Raw genomic sequence first — 12,938 nt, forward strand, 5'->3', positions numbered from 1 at the left:
CTAATATACTTGTTGCAAAAGTTTTAGTAGTAACCGAAACAAAGCATTCAACGCATACTCGTAGGGGAAGGGTTGGTAGGTATAAACCATCGCGCGATCCCGACCGCCACACAAAGGATGACAATCAATAGACTAATCATGCTCAGACTTCATCACATAGCGGTTCACCATACGTGCATGCTACGGGAATCACTAACTTCAACACAAGTATTTCTATATCCACAACACCTTAATAGTATAACTTCAATATTACCAAAACCACAACTCAAAACTAATTGAGATGAATCAAACTTCTCCAACTACTCAATGCACATGAAGGTGGAAGTTTTCATATCCCTTTGGATAACTACCCCTTTTGAGACTACTATCATCGTATAGATCTACCAAGCCACGCACCGCTGTGCTCTAAAAGATAGAAGTGAAGCACATAGAGCAAAATCAACTAGCTCAAAAGATATAAATGAAACACATGTGAGCTGAATTTCCTAACCAAAGGATAGAAGTGAAGCTCGACAAAATCACGGTGAGTGCATGTCTCACTCTATAGGTGTGCAGCAAGGAAGATTGTGACACAACAAAAATAAAATACTCCTACGATACAAGACGCTCCAAGCAAAACACATAACATGTGGTGAATAAAAATATAGCCCCAAGTAATGTCACTGATGGATTGAAGACGAAAGAGGGGATGCCTTCCCGGGGCATCCCCAAGCTTAGGCTTTTACGGCATCCTTGAATCAACTTGGGGTGCCTTGGGCATCCCCAAGCTTGAGCTCTTGCCACTCTTTATCTTTTTGTCCATAAGAACTTCATCCAAAACTTGAAAACTTCACAACACGAAACTTAAACAGAAACTCGTGATAACATTAGTATAAGAAATCAAACCACCACTTCCTTAGGTACTGTAGCAAACTTAAATTCTACTTATGTTGATGTTGGGTTACTGTATTTTCAATCTTCCATGGCTAATACCCCCCGATACTATCCATAGTTTCATCAAAATAAGCAACCAACTCAACAAAAACATAATCTGTTAACAGCAGACCAGTCTGTAGCAATCTGTATACTTCATATACTTCTGGTACTTCAAAAATTCTGAAAAACTACGACAGTCTGAATAATTTGCGTAGCAATCAGCAGCAAAAATAATCAACTCAAAAGCTCTTACAGAAAAAAAAACTTTTCGTGAGCAGAAAGTTTCTGTCTTTTCCAGCATGACCAAACGATCATCCCCAAGACTAATCATAACGGTTTAATTGGCACAAACGCAAAAGAAACACAAAAACACAAAAGGAAGTGTGGAAAACACAAAACAGAAAGAAAAAGGATAGATTTGTTGGGTTGCCTCCCAACAAGCGCTATTGTTTAACGCCCTTAGCTAGGCAAAAGGTGATGGAATCGCGTATAGTCATCTTTGGTGCTCAAACCATAAGTAGCCCTCATCATAGATTCATAAGGCAATCTTATCTTCTTTAGGGTAAATTGAAATCTAATATTCCCTTCCTTCATATCGATGATAGCACCAATAGTCCTTAGGAAAGGTCTACCAAGAATAATGGGACATGAAGGATTGCAATCTATGTCAAGTACAATGAAATCCACGGGTACATAGTTCTTATTTGCAACAATAAGAACATCATCAATCCTTCCCATGGGTTTCTTGACAGTAGAATCCGCAATATGCAAATTAAGATAACACTCTTCAATCTCATTAAAACCAAGAATATCACATAAAGACTTTGGAATCGCGGAAACGCTAGCACCCAAATCACACAAAGCATTGCATTCATAGTTTTTGATCTTGATTTTGATAGTAGGTTCCCACTCATCATGAAGTTTTCTAGGTATAGAGACTTCTAATTTGAGCTTCTCTTCAAGATATTTCATCATAGCATCTACGATATGTGCGGTAAAGGCTTTGCTTTGGCTATAAGCATGTGGAGAGTTTGCAATGGATTGCATCAAGGAAATGCATTCAAACAAGGAGCAACTATCATAATTGAATTCCTTGAAATCCAAAGTGGGAGTTTCATTACTACCCAATATTTTGATTTCTTCTACTCCACTCTCCACACCTTTATCATCAAGATAGGTGGGCTCCGAATCATTTGGGCATTTTTCAACCAAAGTGGATTCATATCCAGCCCCTTCATCAATAGGTTTAACACGCGAAAACAAATATTCAAGAGGAGTCACACCAAGCACTTTAAGATCTTCGTGATTTGCATCACTAGAACGCACCCTTTTAAAACCATTCATGCCTAACACGAATTTGGGCGGTTCTTTCTTTGCTCTCATTCATGGAGACGCGCATAGCTTTTAAAGTTTCATCCAAGTTGACCTTGGGAGGAGCACATCTAACTTTCAAAGCATCAATATCACAAGACATCCTATCAACGCTCTTAGCCAAATCGTCTATTTTGAGTAGTTTTTCCTCTATGGACGCATTGAAAATCTTTTGAGAGTTGATGAACTCTTTGATATTACTCTCTAAATAAGAGGGTAATTTGTTGTGATTTCCATAAGTGTTGTTGTAGGAATTGCGATAATTGTTAGAGGAGTTACTAGGAAAAGGCCTAGGAACATAGTTTCCTCTAAAAGCATTGTTGTTGCCAAAATTGTTCCTACCAACAAAATTAACGTCCAAACTAGCGTTGCTACTATCAATCAAGGAAGATAGTGGCATGTCATTAGGATCTAAAGGAGCATTTCTACTCGCAACCAAATTCATCAACTCATCCATCTTAGCACTAAGCAAGTTAATTTCTTCTATAGCGTGTACCTTTTTGCTAGCAGGTGACCTTTCAGTGTGCCACTGAGAGTAGTTGGTCATGATATTGTCTAGGAGTTTTGTAGCGTCTCCTAACGTGATTTCCATGAGCGTTCCACCTGAGGCGGAGTCCAAGATATTGCGAGAAGCAAAGTTCAAACCAGCGTAAAAGATTTGTATAATCATCCACAAACTCAAGCCATGAGCAGGACAATTTCTAATCAGTAACTTCATCCTCTCCCAAGATTGTGCAACGTGTTCATGATCAAGTTGCTTGAAATTCATGATATCGTTACGTAGAGAGATAATCTTAGCCGGCGGAAAATACTTGGATATGTAAGCATCTTTGCACTTATCGCAAGAATTGATACTATTTTTAGGCAAAGAAGAAGACCAAGTTTTTGCGCGATCTCGCAACGAGAAAGGAAAAAGCTTCAACTTAATCACGTCATTATCCACATCTCTTTTATTTTGCATATCGCAAAGTTCAATGAAGGTATTGAGATGGGATGCGGCATCTTCACTAGGAAGGCCAGAGAATTGCTCTTTCATAATAAGATTCAGCAAGGCAGTGTTGATTTCATACGATTCCGCACTAGTGGCGGGAGCAATCGGAGTACTAATAAAATCATTATTATTGGTACTCGAGAAGTCGCAAAGTTTGGCGTTTTCAGCCATGATGACTTCAACAAACCAACAAGAACACAAGCAAGCAAGAAAACTGGCAAAGGAAAACGGTAAAAGGCAAAAGAAAACGGCAAAGGAGAAAGGCAAAAAGGCAAATGAAAATGGCAAAGGACAAGGCAAATGAAAACGGCAAATGTGAAGTGGGGGAGAGGAAAACGAGAGGCAACTGGCAAAAAAGGTAAATTCAAGAGATGAGTTTATGACACCTACTTGGATAGATCTTGACTTGATCTCTCCTCCCCGGCAACGGCGCCAGAAATCCTTCTGCTACTGCGACAACAGACCTTCCCTGGCAACGGCGCCAGGAATCCTGCTGCTACGGGCTACACCAATAGGGCCTTCCTTGGCAAATATGCAAAGGATTTCCCCGCGGCCTTGGAGCCTTGTGTTGGTGTTCCCTTGAAGAGGAAAGGGTGATGTAGCACATCGGCGGTAAGTATTTCCCCCAGTTTGAGAACCAAGGTATCGATCCAGTGGGAGGATCGCATCAAGTCACAAGTACCTGCACAAACACAAAGAGCTTGAACCCAACTCTATGAAGGGGTTGTCAATACCTTATAGATTGTTTGCAAAGTGAGAACTGAAAGCAAAAAAGTAAACAAAGCAAAGTAGAAGTGAAAGTGAAGATGATAGTTGTGAATAGACTCGGGGGCCGTAGTGTTCACTAGTGGCTTCTCTCATGAAAGCAAGTAGACGGTGGGTGAACGAATTACTGTCGAGCAATTGATAGAACCGCGCAAAGTCGTAACCTTATCTATGGCAATGATTATATCTATAGGCATCACGTCCAAAACAAGTAGACCGATACTTTCTCCATCTACTACTATTACTCCATACGTCGATCGCTATCCAGCATGCATCTAGTGTATTAAGTCCAAAAGAACAGAGTAACGCCTTAAGCAAGATGACATGATGTAGATGAACAATCTCAAATTTATGATGAAAGCCCATCGTGTTACCCTTGATGGCAACAACACGATGGTTGCCTTGCTGCCCCTTCTGTCACTGGGAAAGGTCACCGCACGGTATGAACCCAAAACCAAACACTTCTCCCATTGCAAGAATCATAGATCTATTTGGCCAAACAAAACCCAAGACTCGGAGAGACTTACAAGGATATCAAATCATGCATATAAGAAATCAGCAAAGACTCAAATATAATTCATAGATAATCCGATCACAAATCCACAATTCATCGGATCTCGACAAACACACCGCCAAAGAGGATTACATCGGATAGATCTCCATGAAGATCTTGGAGAACTTTGTATTGAAGATCCAAGAGAGAAAAGAAGCCATCTAGCTACTAACTACGGACCCGTAGTTCTAAAAGGACTACTCACGAGTCATTGGAGAGGCGATGATGTTGATGTAGAAGCCCTCCAACTCCAAAGTCCCTCCGGCAGGGCACCGGGAAGGGTCTCCAGATGAGATTTTGCGGAAACGGAAGCTTGCGGCGGCGGAAAAGTGTTTTCGTGGATGCCCTGATCTTTTCTGCGATTTTAGGGAATTCATATGCCAAAGAGCTAGGGCAGGGGAGCGCCAGGGAGGCCACGAGCCTGGTTGCCGCGGGCCCACCAGGCCGCGGCAACAGGGCTTGTGGGCTCCCTATGGGCCCCCTGCCTTGGCCCTCAAGTCCCCCGATCTTCTTCTGTTCTGGAAAAATTTATTTCGTGGATTTTATTCCGTTTGGACTCCGTTCCAAAATCAGATCTGAAAAGAGTCAAAAACACAGAAAAAACAGGAACTGTCACTTGGCACTGAATTAATAAGTTAGTCCCAAAAAAGATATAAAAGGTATATAAAACATCCAAAGTTGACAAGATAACAACATGAAACCATCAAAAATTATAGATACGTTTGAGACGTATCAGCCGCCGCAAGCTTCTGTCTCCGCAAGATCCCATCTGGGGCACGTTCTGGTGCCCTGCCGGAGGGGGGATTCGGATACGGAGGGTTTCTTCATCAACACCATGACTTCTCCGATGATGCATGAGTAGTTCACCATAGACCTTCGGGTCCATAGCTAGTAGCTAGATGGCTTCTTCTCTCTCTTGAATCTTCAATACAATGTTCTCCATGATCTTCATGGAGATCTATCTGATGTAATCTTCTTTTGCAGTGTGTTTGTCGAGATCCGATGAATTCTGGATTTATGATCAGATTATCTATGAATCTTATTTGAGTTTTTTCTGATATCTTATATGCATGATTTCATATCCTTGTAATTCTCTTCGACTTGTGGGTTTTGTTTGGCCAACTTGATCTATTATTCTTGCAATGGGAGAAGTGCTTGGTTTTGGATTCATACCGTGCGGTGACCTCACCCAGTGACAGAAGGGGTAGCGAGGCACGCATCGTGTTGTTGCCATCAAGGGTAAAAAGATGGGGTTTACGTCATTGGTTTGAGTTTATCCCTCTACATCATGTCATCTTGCTTAAGGCGTTACTCTGTTTGTCATGAACTCAATACACTAGATGCATGCTGGATAGCGGTCGATGTGTGGAGTAATAGTAGTAGATGCAGAAAGTATCGGTCTACTTGTTTCGGACGTGATGCCTATATGTACGATCATTGCCTTAGATATCGTCATGACTTTGCGCGGTTCTATCAATTGCTCGACAGTAATTTGTTCACCCACCGTAATATTTGTTATTTTGAGAGAAGCCTCTAGTGAACACTATGGCCCCCGGGTCTACTTCACATCATATTTTCAGCCTTACACTTTTACTTCGTTGCATTTTCTGCCTTCAGATCTCACTTTGCAATCAATCTTGAAGAGATTGACAACCCCTTTATAGCGTTGGGTGCAAGCTCGTTTGTGTTTGCGCAGGTACTCTGGACACTTGGCTTGATTCTCCTACTAGATTGATACATTGGTTTTCAAACTGAGGTAAATACTTACTGCTCCTGTGCTGCATCACCCTTTCCTCTTCAAGGAAAAAACCAACACAGGCTCAAGAGGCACCAACAGGCCAGAAACGCCGAGCTAGATCCCGTTTCTGAACACACCACTGATCCTGGCGTTTCTATGTAGGGCAGCAATGCCAAAGACCTTGGCGTTTTCCAACAACATAGAAACACCAAGGCCTTTGGCGTTGTTGCCCTACATACAAACGCCGGGGTCAATGACGTTTCTATAAACGACATCTAGCTCGGCGTCTCTGGCCTGTCACGTACGCGTGCTCGGCCTGGCAGTGGGTAAGGGGAGAAACGCTATTTAGCTCGGTGTTTCTATGTTAGGCAGTAATGCCACGGGCTATGACGTTGCTAAAAGGTCAGATCATGAAAAACTTTCATGTCGAGTTCAGTTTGTGACAAAGATCACTGAGAAGGTCATAATAGTGATTTCGTCGGCAAATCTTCTCCTAAAATTATAGATATTTGTTTTTAGACGTGATTAGCTCCTTAATTTCTTTCAATGATATTGCCAATTTGTTTAAAGGGATAAATTGGTGACTTTATAGTTTTTCTGTGTAGTTGATTAGTTCTCTCTATGTTCACTATTGTAGGCCAATGCATGCGATATCATTCGCGTCAACTGATAAGCCATAGCTACTTAGTTAGGTAAACAAACCTACACGACAAGGTGAGACAAGGTGAGCCACTGCCGATTCCCCCATTGCTAGCCCCCACTCTTTTTCTCTTATTGCTCTCTCATTTTCTTCCTCTCTGACCCCGCACCCATCTTCCTCTTTGGTGCTCTCTTGGTTGGATCATAAACTTCTCAATCTTACAGGCAGAACCGACATGATAGTTTCTTCTAAATGGTTATTCGAACCCAAGATGCTTTCTCTTATTGTGTCGTAATCAGGTGTTGAATGATTTTCAATATCGATCTACAATCTAATAGGTGGCACATATGGGTCCCTTGCCGTGGCGTTAACACGGCGGCCCTACCGAAGCAAGGACGAGCCGCGAGCTAACATAGCCGGTGGCTCTCGTCACACACATCGGTTGGTCCTTCTCCGGTGAGCCGCTGCAGCCGTGGATGTCTCGATCTCACTATTTAGTCTATTGGTGATTCGTACCTCCTTTTATCTCCCTTGCATTCTTGATCTGGGTAACTTCCACTCGAGTCCTAGCCTTCTCTTTTGGGTTTCCCGTAGGTTCGTTGTCGGGTAGTGTAGAACTGATACTGAAATAGTTGAAGAGAACATCAGGAGGTGATGCTAGAAGCTTCCTCGTGTGCTAGCTGTTGTTGTGATCTGAAGCAACTCACAAGTTTGCTGAACGGAAAAAAAGAGGGACTATGCTGAGAGATGACTAAATATACAGTTTTGAATCCGTTTACCATCAATAGTTTAAATAGCAACCAAAATTTATGTTCCCGAGACAGTGATTAATAAGTCTAAAGCGGCTCTACATATTAGTAAAATGTTGTATTTGAACTAGAAAGTTTAATTTCTTTCCTAAACCATCGACCGATCAATGTTGAATTAGCTCAGAATATTTTTGAAGTTTGCTGAATCACTTGTCTGAATCTTTATACCAACTATGAGTGTTTCCTAATCGTGGGAATGTTTTTACCATCTTTCCAGTACATCGGAATCTCCTAGGATGGTAAACAAGAAGTCAACCAAAAAATTTGGCAACGGCGGTGAGCGTAGGGGCGACAACTGGTTTCCATGCCTGTTTGTTGGCTCTGCAAAATGCACATCTGATTGCTCCATATTCATTTGTTAATGTCTACTTTCATCAGCAATTGAGAACTACTTGAGGCAGAGTATTTGCATCCTAAATTTCATCCTTCACTGCTTGTAGGTGTACTTACTCTTCTCTTGCTGCTGTTGCATCTAGATATGCAATATGTGCTTGCTTTGTGGATGTGGAGATGGAAAGGAAGTTGTCATTAGTCAATTCATGTGAGCTGGGAAAGGGCCAGAAAAGGGAAGCTAAAAACAGGTAAAAGGCTCATCAGAATATTGTAAGGCTGAAACTTTCCATCATGTTAGTCCCATATTTTTGTATCACGTGATAATTGAATACTATAATCACATGAATTATGTACTCGTTATGATCTCATATACACATTTCTAGGACATTTTTTGTTCCTTTTTTTTCTTCATAGGCCATCTTTGGTGCTTTTCCACGTAATGGTATCTTTGGGTCGAAATATAATAGTTGCTAATGCCTTTGGATCGTTTACTTTGTTAGTTGTTATTATTCTTGGAGGATTCATCATAACTAAAGGTTGATTTGTCTGAAATATTTCCAGCTACTTGAGGTTACATTTTGAGCCTATACATCTAACATGTTGCAACCCTTTTTTGACTATTTAAAAGAAAGCTCAGTCTGCTAGATTTGGTGCTATTGGATCTCTCCTATCATATATGCACAAAATGCTATATCTGCATATGAATTCCATGGGCGTTCTTGCTGCAAGGTGAACTTGATTTTAATACTTCTCTGAGGCAATTGTGCAGTTTTATTTTTTCTCAACCAATGCTGCTTTCGTCTTGATCATAAAACTTGCCGGCCTAATTTTTCTTGCATATTTTACTTGGTGGCTAACTCAAACTTATTTGTTTGTCATTTTTGTATTCATCATCACAAACAAGACCAGATCAGTGGAGTATTCTCTGTCGAAAGATATAACAAATAATAAGCCATATCACTAGAAACTTATTGTATGGATTGCAAGAATCTGGAAAATGCAAGGGAGAATCACTGATAATTAAGATTACATGCGGTCCTTTTGTTTCTTTTAACACAGTACACACGCAAGCGTTCATAGACACACACATACCCCTATGCGCACCCCCGAGAGACTGAGCCGACATATTATCTTAAACTTTATAAAGTGACCATAGGCACCTCGTCATGGACGGGAACGACTCCTCCCAATGAATGCGCATCACCGAAAATCCTGAAATAAATCCAGGAATTAATGCGAGCACCAGGATTTGAACCATGATGGGCTGGGGATACCACAATCCCTCTAACCATCCAACCACAGATTGGTTCACGCGGTCCTTTTGTTTCAGACTGTAGAAGCCATGCGTTTGCCCTATTGTTGAGGTTCTATTAAAAGAACCTAAATGTGTTTTTTTAATTTTTTGAAGGAATTTAATGATTTGTGCTACTTAATACATGGTCTTTCACCTTTTCCAAAAAAAAATCACAATTTCTGATGTAGTGGCCTGACATTTCATTTGGCATGTCTTCTAGACCCTTTCTTGGGAGCAAAATGATCACCGGAATACACTTCGCACGGGTGTGTTATAATAACAAAGCAATTGCGACCGAGCAGGCAAATCCTATATGATGCATGTTATGTCATATTGTTGGCACTCAACATACCGAGCTACCAAATTTGGGCTGATCCATTTAGTTGTTGGGGTGTCTAGGGTTTTTGGTTTTGCTAAGGTTCCTACTATGGCTTTCCTGGTTTCAGGAACCTTCTTCTTCTTTCTGTACCATTTTCTCTACTTTACTTCTTTTGCTTTGCTTTTTAGTTACCTTTTCCCTTTTTTGTTTTCTATTTTTCTTTTATTCCTCTTCATTTTTAAATGTTCGTTTTTTTAGAAGTGTTTTAAAAATTTTAAAAATACAAATATTGGAGTTCTTAAAAAAAATTAGAATTTTTTTGGAATTTTGTAAAATACTTTTTGTTCTCATAAAGTGACCTTATTTGTACAAAAAAAATCTCAATATTTTGAATAAAACATGGTTTTTAAAAAAGGTCCCAATTTTTATAATATATATATTGTCAATTTTTAGCAGTTTTTGGGAAATAAGCACCTTCGAAATTAAGCTTTTCCTATTCTTTTATAAAATGAATGCAGAAAAAAATGTGTTGCAACAGTAGCCCAGATCTGGCCAAACGGGCTGGGTAAATGGGCCGGCCCGACTGCCCGCGTGCCTGGCACGACACGGGCTAATCGTGCCCGGTCCGGCATGAAGCAAGCCTCGGGCCGTGCCTGGGTCTGGAGGCTGGACACGCGGGTCGGCATGACACGTCCCGTTTACCATTTTTATTTTTTATTTTTATATTTTTATATATATAAGTTTAAAAAGCACAATAGATCAAAATCAACCCAAAAATAGCGCAGTATGTTAAAATCGGCCTAAATAATAACCAAACATGTCGAAATTGTCTCAAATAACTGCCTAAAATACTAAAATCCTAACAGGCCAGCGGGCCTGATGTGCCGACGGGCCGGCTAATATAACCCCCGTGCCGTGCTTGGGCCTGATACCCGGGCACGTGGACCGGCACGGCACGGTTCGTTTACTAATCATGCCCCGACGGGCCATGCCGTGCCAGGCACGGTTCTGACAGGCCGGGCCGGCCCGTTTGGCAAGGTATGCAGTAGCCGAAACCAGGCTGCGCCCGGACCGAACCGCAACTGTATGTGGTAGGGCTGGGCCAGTCCGGCGGCTTGGCCACCGCCCAACGTCATTTGTCGCCGCCGGCGTGGCGTCAAGTGACCATTCGCCGTTAACCTGCTCCCTGTGATCACACTGACGCATTCGATTCCGACCTTCTCGGTCTGGGCCGTTGGGGCATTGCAAGCGCGGCAGTAGGCAGCGGATCGGCGGAGGCGCCATGTTCCCATGCCGCAGCGAGCACTCATGGTGTTTGCGGAAATGCTGCAGCGGGGTTGGTGGTTGCTGTTTCCTCCCAAAAGGATGGAGCAAGCTGCACAACTCAAGGCTCAGGTACGACCCACGAGGCAAACAAAATATTTATTTGTTAAAATAAGTAATGCCCCAAGGACCACATCGTGGTAAATGAAGTACTTTGTCCAAAGGAAAAAACCATAGATAGGTGATTATTAACTGATTACTGAAGCAGTTTTTATCGAAACACAAAGGAAGTCAGCTTAGATTTGTTTGACTGGTATGTGCTTGTTTGCAAAGATGACAATAAGTTTTACTTGTTCTGTGTTATTCTCAGTTCAGACCACATCAGCGTAATTCGCAGTCACAACCTTACATACTTTGCAGACCATGTGATACCTGATATGAATGTCATGCGAAGATGCACCTGAGTACATCTTCTCCAGCAGTGACTAGCCTCTACCGTAAGACTGCATGTTCCTCCTGCTTCTCCTCCTCTGCCGCGGCTTCTCTGCGCTTATTCTCAGTGAACCTTGGTCTTTTTGGGACTGGTAACTTTTCCTTGCCGTTTAGCATCTTGAGAACATCGGTTATAGATGGCCGGTCACTGGGCTCCATTTGGGTGCACAAAAGTGCGATATCAGTGCCTCTTACTATCTCTGTTATCTCAGACTCGTCACAAGATGAAGAGTTAAATAAGTCCTTTATCCGTTGAGCTTCTTTTACCTCCCAAGCCTGAGAAAACACCATCATAATTGAAGTTTACTTGCTGCAGTCGGCATAATTTTAAGATGCGCTACTAAAAAACAGCGGAACTATCATCTTGTCATTTTTACCATCTTCTGATACATCACCATGTAATGCCCAGTAATGCCACATTTTATATGTAACTACAAACTACCAACTCAATTTTGCTATTATCAAAAAATTGCATCGCGTATAGAAGATCAAGTTGATGTTTCAATAAACATTACTTACCCACACAATTGGGTGTTGGTCAAGTTCAAGCCTTCCCATTCCGAATAAAGTACGTAGGAGAAGAACGCCAAAGCTGAATACATCGCTCTTCATTGAGATGATACCATCAGTGATATACTCAGGTGGTGCATTGCCCCTGAGTGTGAAAACAAAATAGGAAACCTCAGAACCAAAGTGAAGAAGAGAAAGATGGTTTGTATACAGAACACTGTCAATCATACATTGTGCTTACTGACTCTTCAGTCACAATTTCGGTGACACCTTGTTCCAGTAGTATTTTAAACCTTTCAGAACTAAAAATCTTAGGATTCATACGAGAATCAATGAAGATGTTGTCTAGTTTCAAATCCGAATGGACGACACACATGGTTTGGAGATAAGCTAAGCCATGTGCAATCCCTCGAATTATATGGAATGTAGAGGGCCAATCTAGCCGCCGCGGCGATCCTGCAAAGTGTGAATCAACCAGTCATTCATTAGAACATGCCAGATTCCAGGGATCAGACTCGGCTGGACAGAGGACATTCTCGCTTCCACCAGTAGGCCATGGTCCTATATAGGTTAACCATAATTGATAATTTTCATTGGAAACATACCCTTGATTATCTCGGACAAGGTTCCATTGGGCATATACTCTTCAACCACCATCTCCCCCAGGCCATCAAGGCAATATCCCAAAGTTGCAACCACATTTTCGTGCTGAAGCTGCACTGGGAAACCAATATCACATCCAGCACGAGGTCTCTTGATGACAACCTCACATCCGTCGGGTAATACACCCTGAGAAGCGCGCACAACTTAAATCACACTTTCCTCTTAATTAGGAGATTGAGAAGATTGTTTTATACTCCCTCCGTCCCATAATATAAGAACGTTTTTGACACTACACTACTGTCAAAAACGTTCTTATATTATGGGACGGAGGGAGTAGTTTTT

At 41.7% G+C, this 12,938-nt stretch overlaps 1 long non-coding RNA gene across 1 annotated transcript; it reads left to right on the forward strand.

The window, feature by feature from the left end:
- The first annotated feature begins 10,811 nt into the window (after positions 1 to 10,811).
- On the forward strand, positions 10,812 to 11,751 carry LOC123398864. Its single transcript, XR_006610273.1, has 2 exons — positions 10,812 to 11,123; positions 11,412 to 11,751. It is a non-coding gene; the product is annotated as an uncharacterized LOC123398864 (long non-coding RNA).
- The last annotated feature ends 1,187 nt before the right edge of the window (positions 11,752 to 12,938 follow it).

The sequence above is a fragment of the Hordeum vulgare genome, chromosome 5H, assembly GCF_904849725.1.
Source record: "Hordeum vulgare subsp. vulgare chromosome 5H, MorexV3_pseudomolecules_assembly, whole genome shotgun sequence".
Taxonomy (NCBI): Eukaryota; Viridiplantae; Streptophyta; class Magnoliopsida; order Poales; family Poaceae; genus Hordeum; species Hordeum vulgare.